General features: G+C 33.9%; 1 protein-coding gene across 2 annotated transcripts in view; it reads left to right on the forward strand.

Annotated features, from left to right (window-relative positions):
* Positions 1–18,437, forward strand: part of Pde3b (phosphodiesterase 3B) — a 128,601-nt gene that overhangs the window by 43,262 nt on the left and 66,902 nt on the right. The gene's annotated exons all lie outside the window — the stretch shown is intronic.

Below are 18,437 nucleotides of genomic sequence, written 5' to 3' on the forward strand. Positions count from 1 at the left end.
CAAGTTTTTTTTATATTTATCTATTATTGAAAAGTCTATCAATATCCTTACTATAGGGCTTATGCTGTATGTGTCAGATTTTTATAGTTTGTTATGAGTAACATACTAATAACAATTTAGTAAATAAGCATAAATACATAAATTATTAACACTCCGTGTTAATGTTTGGTAATTTAAAAATAAAGTAAAAAATTAATATATTTCCATTCTAAACTTAAAATTACTTAAAGACTTAAATTTCTCATTAATTCTTGTTTGCTACTTAAGAATATTACTTATTAGTTGGCTTGTCTTTGTAGGCATCCCTAGGTTAAAGAACCTACCATGTAATTTCTGTTACTGTTGGACAAGATCATATGTTTCTTGGAGATATTTTCCTAGACATTGACTTTCAGATGTTAAAAATAAAGACCCACTGATGAATATGAACAAATAAGAAAGTATATTAATTCTTTTATTAATCAGATTCATAGCTCAGTTGTTTTAGGCATTTCAAGTAATAACATGGGTCAGCTAATGAATTAATTCAAATTAAATTTGATTCAATTCAATAAATTGATTTATTTTAACTCTTTGTTTAAAAACATTTCAATTCAAAGATTACTGGTGTACTTTCCTGCGAAAAGAAATGACATTCTGTCATAGATGGAACTACATTAGCTGTAGTCTCTCAAGTTTCCATAATGAAATATTTTGCTTTAGTGAAAGTAATTCATGTTTTCCACCACTACCTTTGTTCACTTTTTCATTTAATCCTCTCCTGGTTGCAAAGTCAATGACTATACAATAAAATATCATTTTTTATAATTGCTTGTATTTTAATTTCTAAGTAGAACCAAGAAAGTTTGCTGAAATGTTTTTTATTGCCAAACTCATCTGAAGTAAGTGATTGATATTTAGAAGTTGGCTTATATAATTTCATTACTATGCCAATGACATGATTATCATTAATCTCCATGTTTTAATATACAAATAGTCTTTTAATATAAAATCAGAATCTGTTTTTCATTTATTGGAGTGTTCAAATACTTCCTAATAAAAATAACACATGACTAAAATGATTGAAATGATGAAATAGTACTATATATATGTTAGGGATCTTTAGCTGCAAATAATAGAAATTTAACTGGCCTTTTTTTTTTTTTTTGGCCAGTCCTGAGCCTTGGACTCAGGGCCTGAACACTGTCCCTGGCTTCTTCTTGCTCAAGGCTAGCACTCTGCCACTTGAGCCACAGCGCCACTTCTGGCTGTTCTCTGTATATGTGGTACTGGGGAATCGAACCCAGGGCCTCATGTATACAAGGCAAACACTCTTGCCACTAGGCCATATCCCCAGCCCCATAACTGGCCTTTTTTTAAGAACTAAAAGTATTGAAAAATTTACAGAATCACTGAGAAATCTGAAGAATTAGGCTCAAAACATACGGTAAAGGTAGAAAAAGGCATAAAATAGAACCATGGCCAGAATTACAGTACAACATGGAGTGAATTCATGTTCAGCTGCCACTGATATTGAGTACTCAGTTAGTCAGTACTCAATATTGAATACTTGCTCATTCATTGTTCAGTATTGAATACTCACTGTCATACATGAGTGCACCTGTGCCACCTCATTACCTCATTTTTTCATTACCTTGAAGCTGCTGCCATAATTTCCCATTTGTGGAAGCAGAATGGATTCTTAGTTCTTTCTTGTATTGAACCATTATCTTTCAGTTTAAAGACCTAGATGAATTTTCCTGAGTGACCTATAGTCATGTACTAATACTTATTACTGTAACCTCAAAGATAGTTAAGAAGGTAAGTTGAGAAATATTTTCAGATTGTGTAGTAGAAACTGAGCTCTGTGGTCCATTAATACTCATCAGATAAAGAATTTCTTGAACATTAGACGAAGTTCAGCTTTTAGCTATCCAGAAACTGACAGAGATACACTCTACTAGAGTGTATCTGCTGTTACTGCATCTGATTTCTTTCTATGTCATTATTTTATGAATTTTTAAACTTTATGATAGCAAAAAGGAAAAATTCATAAATTAAAATTGTATATTAAAAAACTTGGTTGGTCATATGTGTAGGTGTTCTTATTTATAATGAAGGTAATTTTCCGATCTTTGGCTTTTTATTTGTGGTACTGGAGATAGAATGTAAGCCTTCATACATGCAAAGTGAGTGTATGCTTCTGAGCTATATAACTGCAGTCCTGTGTTTTTTTTAGATACTTATTAAAAGCAGGTTCTGTGAAATCAAGGTACTACAGATAACATACTGATAGTACTGTTTGAACACTATCACCTATACTTAGGTTTTTACTTCTTTTTAAATTCAGTTTGGATACTTTGCTTTCAAAGTCTTATAGAAGGAACAAAAATGTTTGGGTTATATTTGAGATTACATATGACCTTGTTTCTATTATCATTTGGCATATGATACTTATTAGACTTCACATTAAGTTTAGATACAAGAAAATCAGGTCTTAGGTTAAATGACTCAAAATTTGATTATATACTAATAAACATCAAAAACCACCAAAAAGTAGTCAGAAACTACCTTCCTTTCTTATTCCTTTCTTTCTCCCACTCCCTCTCCTCTTCTTCTCTCTCTTTCTTATTGATATGAAGTATCTACTATACTAGCCTCAATCATGAATCTCCTGACTCAGTCTCCCAAGTGCTGATTTAACAGCTGTGTGTCCTCACAGTTAGCTAAAATAAATATTTTTAGCTTATGTCAGTTGTGCAGTGGACTTTGTTGCCTATGTTCCAGTTATTCATCTGATTTTTGCCTTAATTACAGAATGGTCAGTCATGCTTGGTTAGTATGTCTCAGTTCCAAGCATTTTATATGTAGAATTTTAAGGAGATCTTATCCATATCCTAATAACTGTTGGTTATGCCTCTTCACAATCACTTTACATTTGTTTACTATTTTAAAGTTTTAATGAAATTTACTCAGTTTAAACTTTCAATGAATTTTACTCAATTTGTTCTTGATACATTTGGTATTCTTTGAAAACAAGAACACATTACAAAAAACTGGAAATGATATGTTGTCATTTAGTGAAAAACTGAAAATGATATGTTATCATTTAGTGTGAGGATATGTGTAGGAATTACCAGAGTAAAATTTTTTGAAAGTATGATTCTGTTAAAGTGGTAAATGCTACAAAATTTGGCCAGTTTATTATATTTTACACATAAAAGTAATGTAATGCTGAAAATATGGAGACATAAGAATCCACCTAGAAGATCTTAAATTCAGCATGTTTTGGACCTGCCATGGGAGAATGGCATTGTTTACAAATTAATCTTGTCCTTTATATTAAAGAGCACTATCTAAGCTTAACTCAAAGATGGTCTTTGCTATGCTGTTCTCTTTGGATTGAATCTTCTCTGATGTTATCTCCTCTATTATAAGTTCTCTGTTCCCCATGTATTTATATTTCTCTCAGCCCTCTGAACTTCCCTGATAATTCAGGATTTAACTTTGTCTCTTATTAGTGTATTCTTTTCATTTTGCTAGAGCACACGTACAAGTATCATTTAAACAAATGTATGTGTAACCTATTTTCTGAATTCTTGCATACTAAACAATATTCACTCTCAGACTTGTAGTTCCTAAGTTTGTGAACATTATTTTTCCTCAGAAATGAGAGGGCTGTCTTTTCTGATTTAGTACTGCCTGAATCAAATGCCGTTTTATTCATGGTTGACAACATGCTTATTTTCTGAAATTAGAGGGAGTTTTTAGTAATTATTCTCTTCTTTCTTTAAGGGAATGTTTACCAACAGGCATTGAAGACAGGGCTTTTTATGCAGTCTAGACTGGCCTTGAACTCAACTATCTTCCTGCCTTAGCTGTCCTGATGCTGGGATTACAGGAATGAACCACAACATTAATACTTTCTAAATCCTTTAGAATAGAGAGGTTTTCCCGAAAAAAAAAACAAACCCAAACTATGATAATCTGATTTCAGAAGAATGAAAAAAGAAGAAAGTACTTATAAATAAAATTAGGAAATACCAGATTCCCTTATTTTTAATCCTACATAATTTTGATCAGCCTTTATAGTTTTATTATATTTTTGGTATTATTGGTTTTAGTAGTATTGATCAATGATATATATATGATCACCTATTTTTTTCAAATTTTTATTATCAAACAGAATTACAGAGAGGCTACATACATTAGGCATTGGATACATTTCTCATATTGTTTGTTACCTCGTCCCTCATTCCCCCCTCCCCCCTCCCCTTTCCCTTTCCCCCCATGAGTTGTTCAGTTCATTTACACCAAACAGTTTTGCAAGTATTGCTTTTGTAGTTGTTTGTATTTTTTTACCCTATATACCACTGTTTACCAGTATACGTGGTTTCTAATATACTCAGATAAGATACAGAGATAGTGTAGGTACAACCACAGGAAGGGTATACAAGAGGATCATCAATAATAGAAGCTACAGTTACACATAGCACATTGACAGTAGTTACAACAATGATATAACAATCGTTTCCATAACATGGAGTTCATTTCACTCAGCATCATCTTATGTGTTCATAAGGGTATAGCTATTGGGCTCTTGTGATCCTCTGCTGTGACTAGCCTAAACCTGTGCTAATTATTCCCTATAAGGGAGACAATAGAGTCCATGTTTCTTTGGGTCTGGTTCATTTCACTTAGTATAATTTTTCCAAGTCCTTCCATTTCCTTACAAATGGGGCAATGTCATTCTTTCTGATAGAGGCATAAAATTCCATTGTGATGACCAATTTTTTAAGATAAGGAAGCATACTTTAAATGTAGAATTTAGGTATTCATTCACTTTTTAGCTTTCTAAAAATTAGAATTTTTCTTTGGCATATTTTCTCTGTCTTTCAGGCACCTAGATAAGTTAACTGAGTAATTCAGTTTCTTTCAATTCCTTTTCTCTTTCCATTCATTATAATTACATTTATACTCATGGTAATTATGGGAAGAATTTAAGGCAGAATTAGGAGAAACTGAACAGAAAAGAAATTAAAATGTGTTTGGTTTTAAGTGTACTGGACGAATAAAGCAGAGACCAAGGATATCACTGAGTGGTCTTTGGAATAGGCTAGAGTACTACACATCAAAGGAAAATAATAATAATGAAGTGTAAGAAAGAAACGTGAAGAGAAGAAAGACAGGAGTGAAAAATAATGTGACTGTATATTATATTACCAAAAAAACATCTTAAATGCTATTTGGGCATGAAAAATTGTAAATGTTTTGGAAACCAAGTAAAGTTTTGTTTTAACTTCCTTCTGTGAAAAACAGGCTGACATCTATTGTTTTCAGCAATACATGTTCATGTTTGAAACATGCCATTGTTGAATAAAGTTCATATCTGACGTAATATATGTGACCTTCCACAGCTTGAGGCATTTTTGTCTTCTTGCAACACGTGTTTGCCATTATTCTGTCTTTTAGAAAGTCCATAGGCACTATTCCAGGAAAAGACACTTAACAGCAACCAAATGAATCTATATTATTGTCTAGGAAAAAATTATTTACTTTTGTGACTACACGTTGTAATTGAAATTGCCTTTCTATTTTTAATTTAAATTTAATTGTAAAAGTGTTATAGAGACGATTACAGTTATATAAGTCAGGTAATGAGTACATTTGTTTTTGAACAGTCACTCCTTCCCTCATTTTTTCCTTCAGACCCCTGCAATTGCCTTTCTTTTCCTTTAATTACATTTTTCATCATAATATTTTATGAAAGAATACATAGTGGATTTTATAAGTAAAAATAACCTATATTTTTCTTATTCTGTAATTATTGTTTACCCTTCTGTAACTAACTGTATATTTGTACTTATACTTTGTCTCATCAATGTGCAACAGTAGTTTTTCTAGAATTTCTCATTGGGGGTCAAACTTTTTACTCTTTATATGCTATGGTATAGAATTCCTTTGATTGGATTTTAAAATCTATTACTACTTTTAACTAGTTGGATTCTTAAAATTTTAAACTCTTAAATTAGCATACATTGATTTTAATCTGATAAATATTTCAGACTGTATCACATAATGGGTTATAATTTCTGAATTTTGAAAAACAGAATAATTAAGCATTGCAAATTATTTTAAGAACTCTCAAAATTTTTAAGGAAGTGTGTTCCATACATACCTTAGATTAACTACTCTGTACTTTACAGTATTTAATTTTCTTTGATAATAAAGGGCTTTGATCTTAATGGTCTAAATGTTATCTGTACAAGTACTTTTGTAGCACAATATTCTTGTTTTAACCTAGCATCATTCTTTACTTTCTGGATAACTGGAATGACCAATGTGGATCATCACCTTTGGACCACTTGGCTTCATTTTCATGAAAATAAAGAAAATACGGACATATTTAAAATTCTAATTTTACGGAATTTGTTACAGTATTTTTGACCCCACATCAAAATTGTCTTCTTTGAGATATAATTCATACATCATAAAGTCTGGACCTATTACAGACTTCAGATGATGGAAAAGTTAAATAATAGACATAAGGTAAACTTTTCTGTAATTGTGTTTAGAGAGAATCTATCAGTTGGTAATAATTGTTATTAAATTACTGATTAGAGCCAAGTTATTATGCCTTGGCAGAAAGAGTAAACCCAGAATTAGAAGTAGATTAATAATTAAAATAGAGTTCACACTGTATACTAAGTTCTTTGAAGACATTACCTCATTTAAATCCTTCATGATAATTCGATGAGATAGCTGCCCTGTGGCTAATACCGTCTCCAAAAGTACAGTTCACAAAATTAAGTATGCTAGATCTTTTTGATATACCATTATTACCTCCAGTTTTTAGATTAGCGGAAATAAAATCAGAATGTACAAATAACTTTACATACCACTTACGCAAGTACAAGATCCAGATCAGAGAAGCTCAGCTCTGAGTCCAAAGCCTGTGTTCTTCATCATTATCATTTGCTGTAGTTTCCCCCCCCCCCCCCCCAGTCCTGGGGCTTGAACTCAGGGCTTGAGCACTGTTCCTGGCTTCTTTTTGCTCGAGGCTAGCATTCTACCTCTTAAGCCACAACACCACTTCTGGCTTTTTCTGTTTATGTGGTGCTGAGGAATTGAACCCATAGCTTCATGCATACTAGGCAAGCACTCTATCACTAAGCCACATTCCCAGCCCCTGCTTTAGTTTTTGTTAAGCAAATGTTTACAAATTTCCTATGCTGTGCCAGACATAGTGTTATCCCTTAAAAGGCCACAATTAACTAGCTACTCTGCCTCTGATGTTAATACAAGCAGTAAATCAGAAGTCAGTAGTTAGCAAAGAAGTTCTAGTTGATTTTCTAACCCTTTGCAAATTGTGTGGAGGCCTGTTAGATCAGTTTTCAGAGACTCTGAATGCTATATGTTTTGCTAAAGGAAAAACGTTTATAAATGCATGCTAAGTGTGAATCTGACACAGTGCTGTAGAAGGTGATAGGCACTGAAATTCATACCTCTGTACTCTGAAAGAAGATGAAAAGTTCCTAAGTATAAGAAAGGAAATAAAACATAGGGAGGTCTAGGTGGTACAAAGCCAATATTAGGATTGCAATATTATATAAGAAGGATGTAAAAAAAAACCTTTGAAATTTGGAGCCATGTAATAAATAACAAGTGTAAATAGCTATATAATAAATGTTAATGAGGTTAAATGTTAATGAGGTTGTGAAGCAGGAAAATAGTGAGGAATAGGATGAAAAAACTGTATTATAGGTGTTTAAAACTAATTACAAGCTATGTACTTAAGTACAATATTAGACCTTCTGGTGTAGAGTATGAAAGAAAAGCAATATTGTCTAGGACTGAAATGTGACAGGAAACATTTTCGTGGTTGTGTAGAAGAGATAGGTTGTAATTATTTGTTACTGTACCTGATAGCCACAAATAGCTGTTTAAACTTCAACTGTAATTACATAAAATTAAAAATCTAGTTCCTTAGTCATAATGACCACATGTCAAGTGCTTAGTAGCCACATATGGTGAAAAGATACCATATTAGAACACTTCCAACATCAATACAAGCTCATTTTGACAAAACTTCAATAGATACAATATAAAAGTAGCTGATTTTACTGGCTCTCTTGCCCTTCTGCCTTTAATCCTGCGAGCACATAGTATTCCTTTCCTTGTGAGATGAAGTCTAACTAGACAAATGATCTAGGACTTCTTTTTTTGGGGGGGGGGGCAGTCCTGGGCCTTGGACTCAGGGCCTGAGCACCTTCCCTGGCTTCTTCCCGCTCAAGACTAGCACTCTGCCACCTGAGCCACAGCTCCCCTTCTGGCCGTTTTCCATATATGTGGTGCTGGGGAATCGAACCGAGAGCTTCATGTGTAGGAGGCAAGCGCTCTTGCCACTAGGCCATATTCCCAGCCCATGATCTTGGACTTCTTAACCTCTAAAATGACGAGAAACAAATTTGTGTTCTTTATAAATTAAAAAAATGCTGGTTTATTAGTATAAATTCAAAATTTGGCAGGGAGACTTTGAAAATGGGGTTTAAGTCTTTCTTGATTATTATCTGATATCAGTGAGGAAGAGAAAAGAGATGCATCTTTAGAGTTTTAGAAAGCACCTAACATGTTGGGAGTAATAAATTTTATGCATTTTCTTATGTGCATATATCATTGCTATTCTTGAATAACATCTTGCAACCAAGAAGAGAGTAAGAAGCAAATATCGGTGCTTTCCTCCCTTGTAAGACAGGGTCTAAGCCTTTTATGTGGGCTGAATTCCCTGAGACTAGGTACTGATAGAATGTACCTCATGAATGTACCTCATGACTGGCCATGAACTAAAGCTTGGGGTAAAGGTGGCATAAAAAGCAAGGGATAGAAAACAACCTGGAAAAGAAGATGAGAAAAGGATGTCTGATCAAGAACAAATAAAGTATAGGTAAAGTTTAATGTTCTTAAAAAGTTTGAAGCTGTCTTTTGTTTTTTTTGAGGGGGGATGTGAGGGTTTTTTTTTCTGTGAATTAATCATTTTAAAGAGGAAACAGCTCTGCTACTTGGGGCAAAGTTTTTAATACTTAGAGATTATAAATTAAAGTTGACATCAGTTGCATATATTTCAGTATTTTGGGACAAGGAGATGGATGCATTTTTAAATGAAAAGGTAGAACTAAAATTTCTATAAGACAATGAAAACTTTTAGTTATTATACGTGAACTGAAGTCCAATAGACACATGAAGAGATGTTCAACATCTCTGGCCATAAAAGAAATGCAGATCAAAACAACATTGAAGTTTAGTCTCACTCCAATTAGAATGGCCATTATTAAATAAAACTAATAATAACTGGTGGAGATGTAGCCAAAATGGAATGCTATTACACTGTTGGTAGGAATGTAAACTTGTTCAGCCACTCTGGAAAGCAGTATGGAGGTTCCCCAAAAGACTTTCTAAACATAGAGCTCTTCCTTATGACCCAGAAATCCCGCTACTGGACATTTACTCAAATGACCACAAACAGCCTGCACTTATGCCTCCAGCACAACCATGTTCAGAATTGTTTACCATATCTAAGATATGGAATCAACTCAGATGTCCCTCAGTGGACAAATAGATCAAGAAAATGTGGCATATAAAATTCAACACAGTCACCATCAAAATCTCAATGACAATCTTTACTGAAATAGAGAAAACAATCCAAAAATTAATATAGAACAACAAAAGACCTAGAATAGTCAAAGCAACTCTAGGCAAAATAAGCAATGCAGGAGGTATCACAGTACCAGATTCCAAGCTTTACTACAGAGCCATATTAACAAAAACAGCTTAGTACTGGGAAAAAAAAATCAGTCCCAAATCAATGGAATAGACTAGAAGATCCAGAAATAAAACCAATACTTACAGCCAGCTGATATTTGAGAAAGGGGTCAAAGACATACAATGGAAAGAAAAATAACCTTTTGCACTATTGGCGCTGGGAAAACTGTGCAGCCACATACAAAAAACTCAAAAGTAGACCCCAGCCTGTCACCATGCACTAACATCAACTCAAAATGGATTGAAGACCTCAATATCCAACCTGAAACTCTGAAAGTACTGCAGAACAGAGTAGGAAAGACATTAGAACTTGTAGGCACAGGCAGAAACTTTCTGAGCAAAGTTTCAGGGGGCACAACAGATTGGAGGGAGACTTGACAAATGGGACTACATTAAAATAAGAAAGGTTCTGCACAGTTAACAACATAGCTATTAAACTAGAAAGACAGCCAACCAGTTGGAAAAAGAACTTCACCAGCAATGTAGCAAAGGCCTAATATCCATCATATACAGGGAGCTCAAGAAACTAATCCTTTCCAAACCTAACCAATCACTAAATGGGCAAGGGAGCTGAAGAGAGACTTCATAGAAGAAGAAATAAAAATGGCAAAGAAACACATGAGGAAATGTTCAGAATTCCTGGCAATAAAGGAAATGCAAATAAAAACAACATTGAGATACCACCTTACACTAATCAGAATGGCCTATACTCTGAACTCAGGCCACAACAAATGCTGGAAGAGATGTGGAGAAAGAGGAACCCTACTGCATTGCTGGTGGGAATGCACACTAGCACAGTCACTCTGGATATCAGTCTGGAGGTTCCTCAAAAAACTAAACATAGACATACCCTATGAACGAGCCATACTGCTCCTAGGCATATACCCTGAGCAACAGGATCCAGGATACAACAAAGACACCTGCACTTCCATGATCATGGCCAAGATATGGAAACAACCCACTACAGATGAATGGATCAAAAAAATGTGCTTATATACAGTGAAATTCTACAGAGTTATTAGAAATGATAGAATAATGGCATTTGCAGGGAAATGGACAGGACTAGAACAATTCATGTTGAGCGAGACAAGCCAAGAACAGAGAGACAAATGGCACATGGTCTCCCTGATACGCGGATGTTAGAATCAAATTGCAAAGAGACATAACAAAAGCAAACAGGACCCAAAATACCAATATACAGTGAGAGCGAAAAAGGACAGTTTGGAGAAATGCACCAAAAAGTAAGATCCAAGCACTACTTCATATGCACCTAAAATAATATACAGACTGAAAAGAACTCCAAAGATAAGGAAACAAAGGACCTCTTAATAATTAGAGGACCCTTTATTCTTCACTTCACATATGGTTTATACAAGTGCACATCTGAAGGAAGCTGGGAGGAGGGCATAGAATGTGTGGAAAGTGGGTGAAAAAAATACAGTAGAGGGGGACAACAGCTGCAATGGATATTGATGAAAGTGAACTAAGCAACTCAAGGGTAGTGGGGGGAGGGAAGAAATGATAGAAAAAGCGAACAGACTATACTAAGCAAGTGAAAAAATATACATATTATTGTTAATATTCATAAGGTTTATAAGCATTGTAGACTAGAATGACGATGTCCATCATTGGGAAGGTTTTAAAAAATGTTGAAAAGGGGGTGTTGGGGGGAGGAAGGCCAGAGAAAAATGAGGAAAGGGGGTAACAAGTATGACCAGAAATGTACTCACTACCTGAAGTATGTAACTGTAATCCCTCAGTCAATACTCTTAACTATATAAAAAAAAAGTGGTATATATACCCATTGGAATTCTGTGCTTCCATCAGAAGAATGACATTGCCCTATTCATAAGGAAATGGAAAGACTTGGAAAAAATTATATTAAGCGAAGTAAACCAGACCCAAAGAAACATAAGTGGCATTGTTTTTCTCATTTTTAATAATTATAATGTGTCAATAAATCTACAAGTAAGCCCAATGATAATAAAAGACAAATAATTACCCTTGGACATGATTAATTAAACAGCACTCTAAGCATTCACAGTGAGTACTAGTCTTGAGATAAAAAAAGAAAGGGTCAAGCACAATGCTCACATCCTGAGTTCAAAAAAGTATAATGTCATTACAGGCCATAAGAATGATCACTGCAGACAAGTGAGAAGGATTACATTACTGTCTGTCATGTATCAATGATTTCATGGGCCCTATGTAGCCAGTGGGCCAGATATTTCCCCATACTGAAGGGTAGTCAGAAGACAGTGCAAACAGGATTTGTTGCCTGTGGTTGACTCCATGGTAGAGGAATGAAAGGGAAGCTTGTGATTTTCATTGTAAACCTTTATGTACTGAATATCTTTTTCAAGAAACATTATATGCAGAATTTCTATACAATAATCAAAATTTAGTGCTGGTAGTATATATAGATATATGTATGCCAAGGTGCAGGGAGTAAGGGAAAATGACTTGTAAAAGAAACTTCCTTTAAAATTTTCCTTGGTTTTTTTAAAAAATAACTGGTTTTATAAATAGGTAAAACATTAAAGTTGAAGATCTTTCATAATACATTTTAATAGAAGTATACTAAGTCTTGTGTTTCAGAATTTGAAAACCCTTTTGAAATAATCTTCCTCTGGCCACTGGATATAGAGAATTAAAATATATAATTGTCTTAGTTGATTAAATATTTAATCATTCTATCACATGCATTATAACACTATTTTGTATTATTATAGTGTAAATGAATGTTATAAGATTATGTACACTTTTATTTATAGCACTCCTTTGTAATACTAGTAAAAATAGACCATATAATTTAAAATTAAGTTTTAAAATATTGAGGATTAATTTCACAATATAATATCATAATTCCACATTAGGATTCCAAACTTGAAATTGGTTAACAAATGAGTAACCAGTAAGTTCTGTGAGTTATAAATTATTCTCATGGATATATATCTGTTTATGTTTTAGAGTGGACACAATCTCTTTTTTTTTTTTTGGCCAGTCCTGGGCCATGCACTCAGGGACTGAGCACTGTCCCTGGCTTCTTCCCGCTCAAGGCTAGCACTCTGCCACCTGAGTCACAGCGCCCCTTCTGGCTGTTTTCCGTATACATGGTGCTGGGGAATCGAACCTAGGTCTTCATGTATGGGAGGCAAGCTCTCTTGCCACTAGGCCATATCCCCAGCCCCGACACAATCTCATTTTATCATTGGCTCTGTTTTTATTTGAGGCAGGTGGCCTGAAGAGGCAGCATCCATAAATTAAAACACAAATTCCTTTTCTATGTATTTAAAATATTTTTCTCAGAAACTAAAGGTTTTTCAGTACAGAGGTAATTACAAGGTAATAATATTCCTTGAATATTCACACATAATATGCATTAACTTGCTTTTTTAATACAATTTTTATTCATTTTTGTGCAATATGTAATGTCTCACTCTTTAAAAAGGTACTAAATATATTCTTATATTAAACTTCTTATGAAATAATTTTAAATTCTGATTTAAATAGAATGTTGATATTTATTTGGAAATGTTCTTTTCAAAATAGAAAAAAAATGTTTTCCAATGAAATTCTCATCATCTAACTTTTTTACCTTTTAATTTTTAAAAAATCATTATTATTATTTGGGATAGTTTTGAAGGCAGCTACTTCTGCTAAATACATGATAGTTCATGTAAAAAGAGTGATTTTTAGCAATATTCTTACAAAAATGATAGTACTCTAAAACAAAAAAGCAAACTTCATATTAAAGCAGTTACATTTGGCCTTAACAACTTCCTATTTTTATATAAACTTTGTTTTCTACGTATGTTCTTACTTACATAAATGAGAAATAGTGGAAATCTAATTACTTTATATCATTAATGTGATTTATAATAGTGTTCATTAGTATGTTATACAAGTTAGAAATATTCAGTGCTGCACTTGCTGTCTCTACAAATTAGCCTGAAGAAGCCTTAGTTAAAAATGACCATTGATTTATATCAGTGTTGTGATATATTTTATCCCTCTTGATCTGATAAGTGTATTTTGAGAAATTTAAGATTTCTTTTCTTTGATTTGACAGCTAATACTAAATCTTGGAAAAAGGCAATTATTTTGTTAAAAATTTTCACTAATTGCTTTTTTTTTTTTTACCAGATTCTTTTCACCTGACAAAGCATTTCTTAAATATGGTTTATAAGCAGTTAGTATCAGCCTTATTATTTTTCTTTGTGTTTCCATAAAAGTAAAGCTTAAGACTGAGACATGGTGTAGGTAGTTTATTTAGTAGGTGTTCCTATAAAGCAGAGTATGAAAGTGGAGAAGTGAAAAGTAGAGAGGGAAGCAATGATTGTTCATGCTAATTTCTTCTGAGATACCATGAAATGTGTTCAGATTGCCTCCTTAAATTTCTGTCTGAAGGATAAGTGAAAAGAACATTTATCTTTCCCTCTTTAAAAAATTTGGCAGATGGCTATCCTTCTTCTCTGGGAAGTTAACTTGTCCTTCATATCCATGCTACATTTGTCAATCCAGGTGGTGCATTGTATTGACCTTGAGAGCAGTGAAACAATAAGGGGAATATTGGGAAGATGTATGTTTGAAGTGGCAATCTGTTAAGTGATGTGAATCTTCCTAAGAAGATAATTTTAGTAATGACTAAAGTGGTCTAAGGGTGTATGACATAGGGTACAATGGCAACTATTTACTAACCTTTATATTTTTAAAACTATTATTTATTAATTATATACATATATTTTCTACAACCATTGAAGATTAACAGTAACCTCATGTGTTGGTAACCTGTGATTATAATTAATCTTGACCAGTAATTTAGGCTTTCTTGTCTTGAGCTTTAGTTCTAGTATTAAGTGGTTTTTTTTTCAAACCTTATTAGACTATGAAACAGAAAACTGACACCATCCAAAAGTTAAAATTTTTCCTTACTTGATATTGTACTACTTTTCTGAAATAAGCTACGTTTTTCTGCTTTAATTAAGAAAAAAAGTCCCTTTTATTATGTCTTGCATTAAAAAAAAAAGACAGTTTGAAATGTGGCATTTTTAGTTTACTTACTAGGTTTAGTCAATTTACTAAATTGCTTTAGTTCTCCTTACATTCCTGCATCTCTAAAGTTTTGCTCTTTGGGAGTTGTGGCTGTTTATATGAAAATTTTGAAATATTTTTGTAAAGGAAACACAACGAATATAACCAGATTTTGTCTTCGTTATGACCATTACAACTCCAATCTGACATCACTATTTGCATTTTTTACTAGATTCTGGTAAATGCCGTACCTTTCATTAAGTATTACTACCTTTGTACAGTACAAAAGCTTCTGTCTTTTTTTGACCTCCTCAAATCTCTCTTCTGTTCTTTTGCCTCACCCTCTTACCATTTTTTGCTAAAAGTTGTGTGGTATTCTAGTATGATCTACTGACTTTCATATTCTGAAGTATTTCCTTCGTGTTCCAAGTATTTTTCTCCTTCATTTATCATTTTGTTTTGTGCTTCTTATTTTGTGGTTATAGCTAACCTGATACATTACTTGGTGATCTGCTATTAAGAAGTGATAGTGCTTGTCAGGATCCTAGGATCCCTGTTTTCTTTCTTCTTTCCTCTTATCCTACTAGCTTTTGGTTCGTAGGAAAAAACTGAGTATTAGTCCTTCACTTAACTGAAACATAATTTGGTTCTTTAGAGGGAAAGGCATGAGTTTCTTTTTTGGTGATTTTAAAATTAAGAATTTATCCAGTGTCATTCTTTTTGATGGAAGCATAGAATTCCATTGTGTGAATATACCATATTTTCTTGATCCATTTATCAATTTAGGGGTATCTGGGTTGATTCCACAGCTTAGCTATGGTAAATAGTGCTGCAGTGAACATGGTTGTGCTGGTAGCTTTGGTGTGGCCTTGTTTGTGATCGTATGGGTAAAGGCCCAGGAGTGGGCTTACTGGGTTATAGGGGAGCACTATGTTTAGTCTTTTGAGGACCCTCCGTACTGCTTTCCAGAGTGGTTGAACAAGTTCACATTCCTCTGTTCCCTTTTGCCACATCCACAGCAGTGTCTGTTATTATTAGTTTTCTTAGTAATGGCCATTATAACTGGGATGAGGTGAATCTCAATGTAGTTTTGATTTACATTTCTTCTATGGCTAGAGATGTTGAATATATCTTCATGTGTCTATTGGCAATTCCTATTTCTTCTTCAGAGAAGTCTCTCCTTAAGTCGTTAGCCCACTTATTAAAGGGGTTGTTGCTTCTTTGAGGATTTGTTTTAGAGGGGTTTAACTTGTTGAACGCTTAAGTGTAAGTATATTTTAGATATGGAAAGACTTGGAAAAAATTATATTAAATGAAGTAAGCCAGGCCCAAAGAGACATAGGCTGCATGGCTTCCCTCATTTGTAATAACTACAGTATGTTTAGGATAATCTTAGTAGAGGCTCACAATGGCTCAATAGAAATGTGAATATGACTATACAAAATGATGCTTATCGAAATGAACTCCAAGAAATAGTAGCAAGAGTTTTTGTTTTTTTTTAATTGTACTGTTTGCCTTTTTTCTTTTCTCTTTGGTTTATTCCCTGTTGTCACTGTTTTTGATTTCTGTACCCGCTGTCTCATATCTATTTGTCTGTATTGGGGAAGGGAAGGGGAATCACAGAAACAGTGAGAACAGAGGGTGACCCAATGAAACAGTGATACTCAATAGACACTATGTTGGACTATATTAACTTTATTAACTTTATTACTTGGGGGAGGGAAGTGGAAAAAATGTGGGAGGGGCTAACAGTTCAAAAAGAAATGCACTCATTACCTTACCTTATGTAACTGTAACCCCCTCTGTATATCACCTTCTTTGTATATATGCATGCATGTATTTTTATTTTATTTTATTTGCCAGTCCTGGGCTTGGACTCAGGGCCTGAGCACTGTCCCTGGCTTCTTTTTGCTCAAGGCTAGCACTCTACCACTTGAACCACAGTGCCACTTCTGGCTTTTTCTGTTTATATGGTGCTGAGGAATCAAACCCAGGGCTTCATGCATGCTAGGCAAGTACTCTATCTATAAGGCACATTCCCAATTGAAAAGAATTTATCCAAACATTTTCTTGTGTATATACATTAAAAACTTTTCATTTAGCTGGGTTCTGGTGGTTCATGCTTATAATCTTTGCTACTCAGGAGAATGAGAATTAGGGAGTACAGTTTGCGCCGGCCTCAACAGGAAAGCCCATGAGACTCTATCTCCAATTAACCAGCAAAAAGCTGGAAGTGGAGCTATGGCTTAAATGATAGAGTTAGCCTTGAGCAAAATACTCAGGACTGCACCCAGGCTTTGTGTTCAAGACCAGGACTGGCATGTGTGCATGTGTGCACACACATACAAACTTAGACAACAATAACAAAAAATGATTTTACGACTAAAGGGAGATAAAAAGGAGTGAGCATGAAGAGCAGCTGCACAGAGGAAAATGTTTATGGAAAAGAGGAAATTAGAGAAAGTCAGTGATATAATCAAATCAAATTAATATGACAATTTGATGCTTCTTTACTAAAGATATAGAGATGAATTAAAGCAGTGAAAGAGCGAAAGCTAGGGTAATCACACTCATCACTGTTTATGTGAGAGCTGAAAGACATGACTTACTTTGTGATGTGTGTGTGTGTATGTGTATGTGTATGTGTATGTGTATGTGTATGTGTATGTGTATGTATGTGCTGGTCCTATGGCTTGAATTCAGGGTCTGGTTGTCCCATACCTTTTTTGCTCAAGACTGGCATTCTACCACTTAAGCTGCAGCTTCACATCTGGCTTTTTGGTGGTTAGTTGGAGATAAAAGTCTTCATGGATTTTTCCTGTGTAGGCTGGCTTCAAATTATGATCCTCATATCTAAGGCTTCTGAGTAGTTAGGATTACAGGCATGAGACATTGGTACCTGGCCATTATTTTGTGATTTTAAAGAAATCCATTGAAAGTGTTTGTGTGAATACATTTGCATTTTGTTTTGTTTCCTAGTGTGGTAAGGTAGCACAGGTAATGATCATGATATATTTTCTCAGCTTGAATGGTTACTAAGACTAGCATAGCCATTAAATTACTTTCTTGATGAAAATTTGTGATGGTAATTTATTGTTACTTCTCTGTGACACCTGTGAATGAAATCTGTGCTGCATGACTTTCTCAGTAGTGTTATAGATTTATGTAAAAAATCAAGTAGTGGTGTAATAATCTCTTACTATTTAATAATTTGTGATAGAATATTTGAGAAAGACTATTCCAAAGCCTGGAAACATTTCATGTCAAAAAGGGAGATGTTTCTGTAAGCATTTCAGCAGGTCATATACTTTTTGGGTCACTTTGATAGTTGACTTTTATGTTCTCATTTGTCCTTTCAGTATATAGTTCAGTGCCACCCAATGAATCATGTACTTTGTTAGTTACTGAGGATATATAAAGCAAGAAAATTGCCATCAGAGAGTGTAGTCAAAAGGATGGAAATATAAATTGATATTTGAATTTTAATATTAGAATAAAATTGAATGCTTTAAATCTAGGACTTGTGGGTGTTATAAGGCTTATAACACCCATAATCATAAGCCTCATATGGTTCTTGTATGCTTTTCAATGACTTCTTGCAGCTG

The sequence above is a fragment of the Perognathus longimembris genome, chromosome 13, assembly GCF_023159225.1.
Source record: "Perognathus longimembris pacificus isolate PPM17 chromosome 13, ASM2315922v1, whole genome shotgun sequence".
NCBI lineage: Eukaryota > Metazoa > Chordata > Mammalia > Rodentia > Heteromyidae > Perognathus > Perognathus longimembris.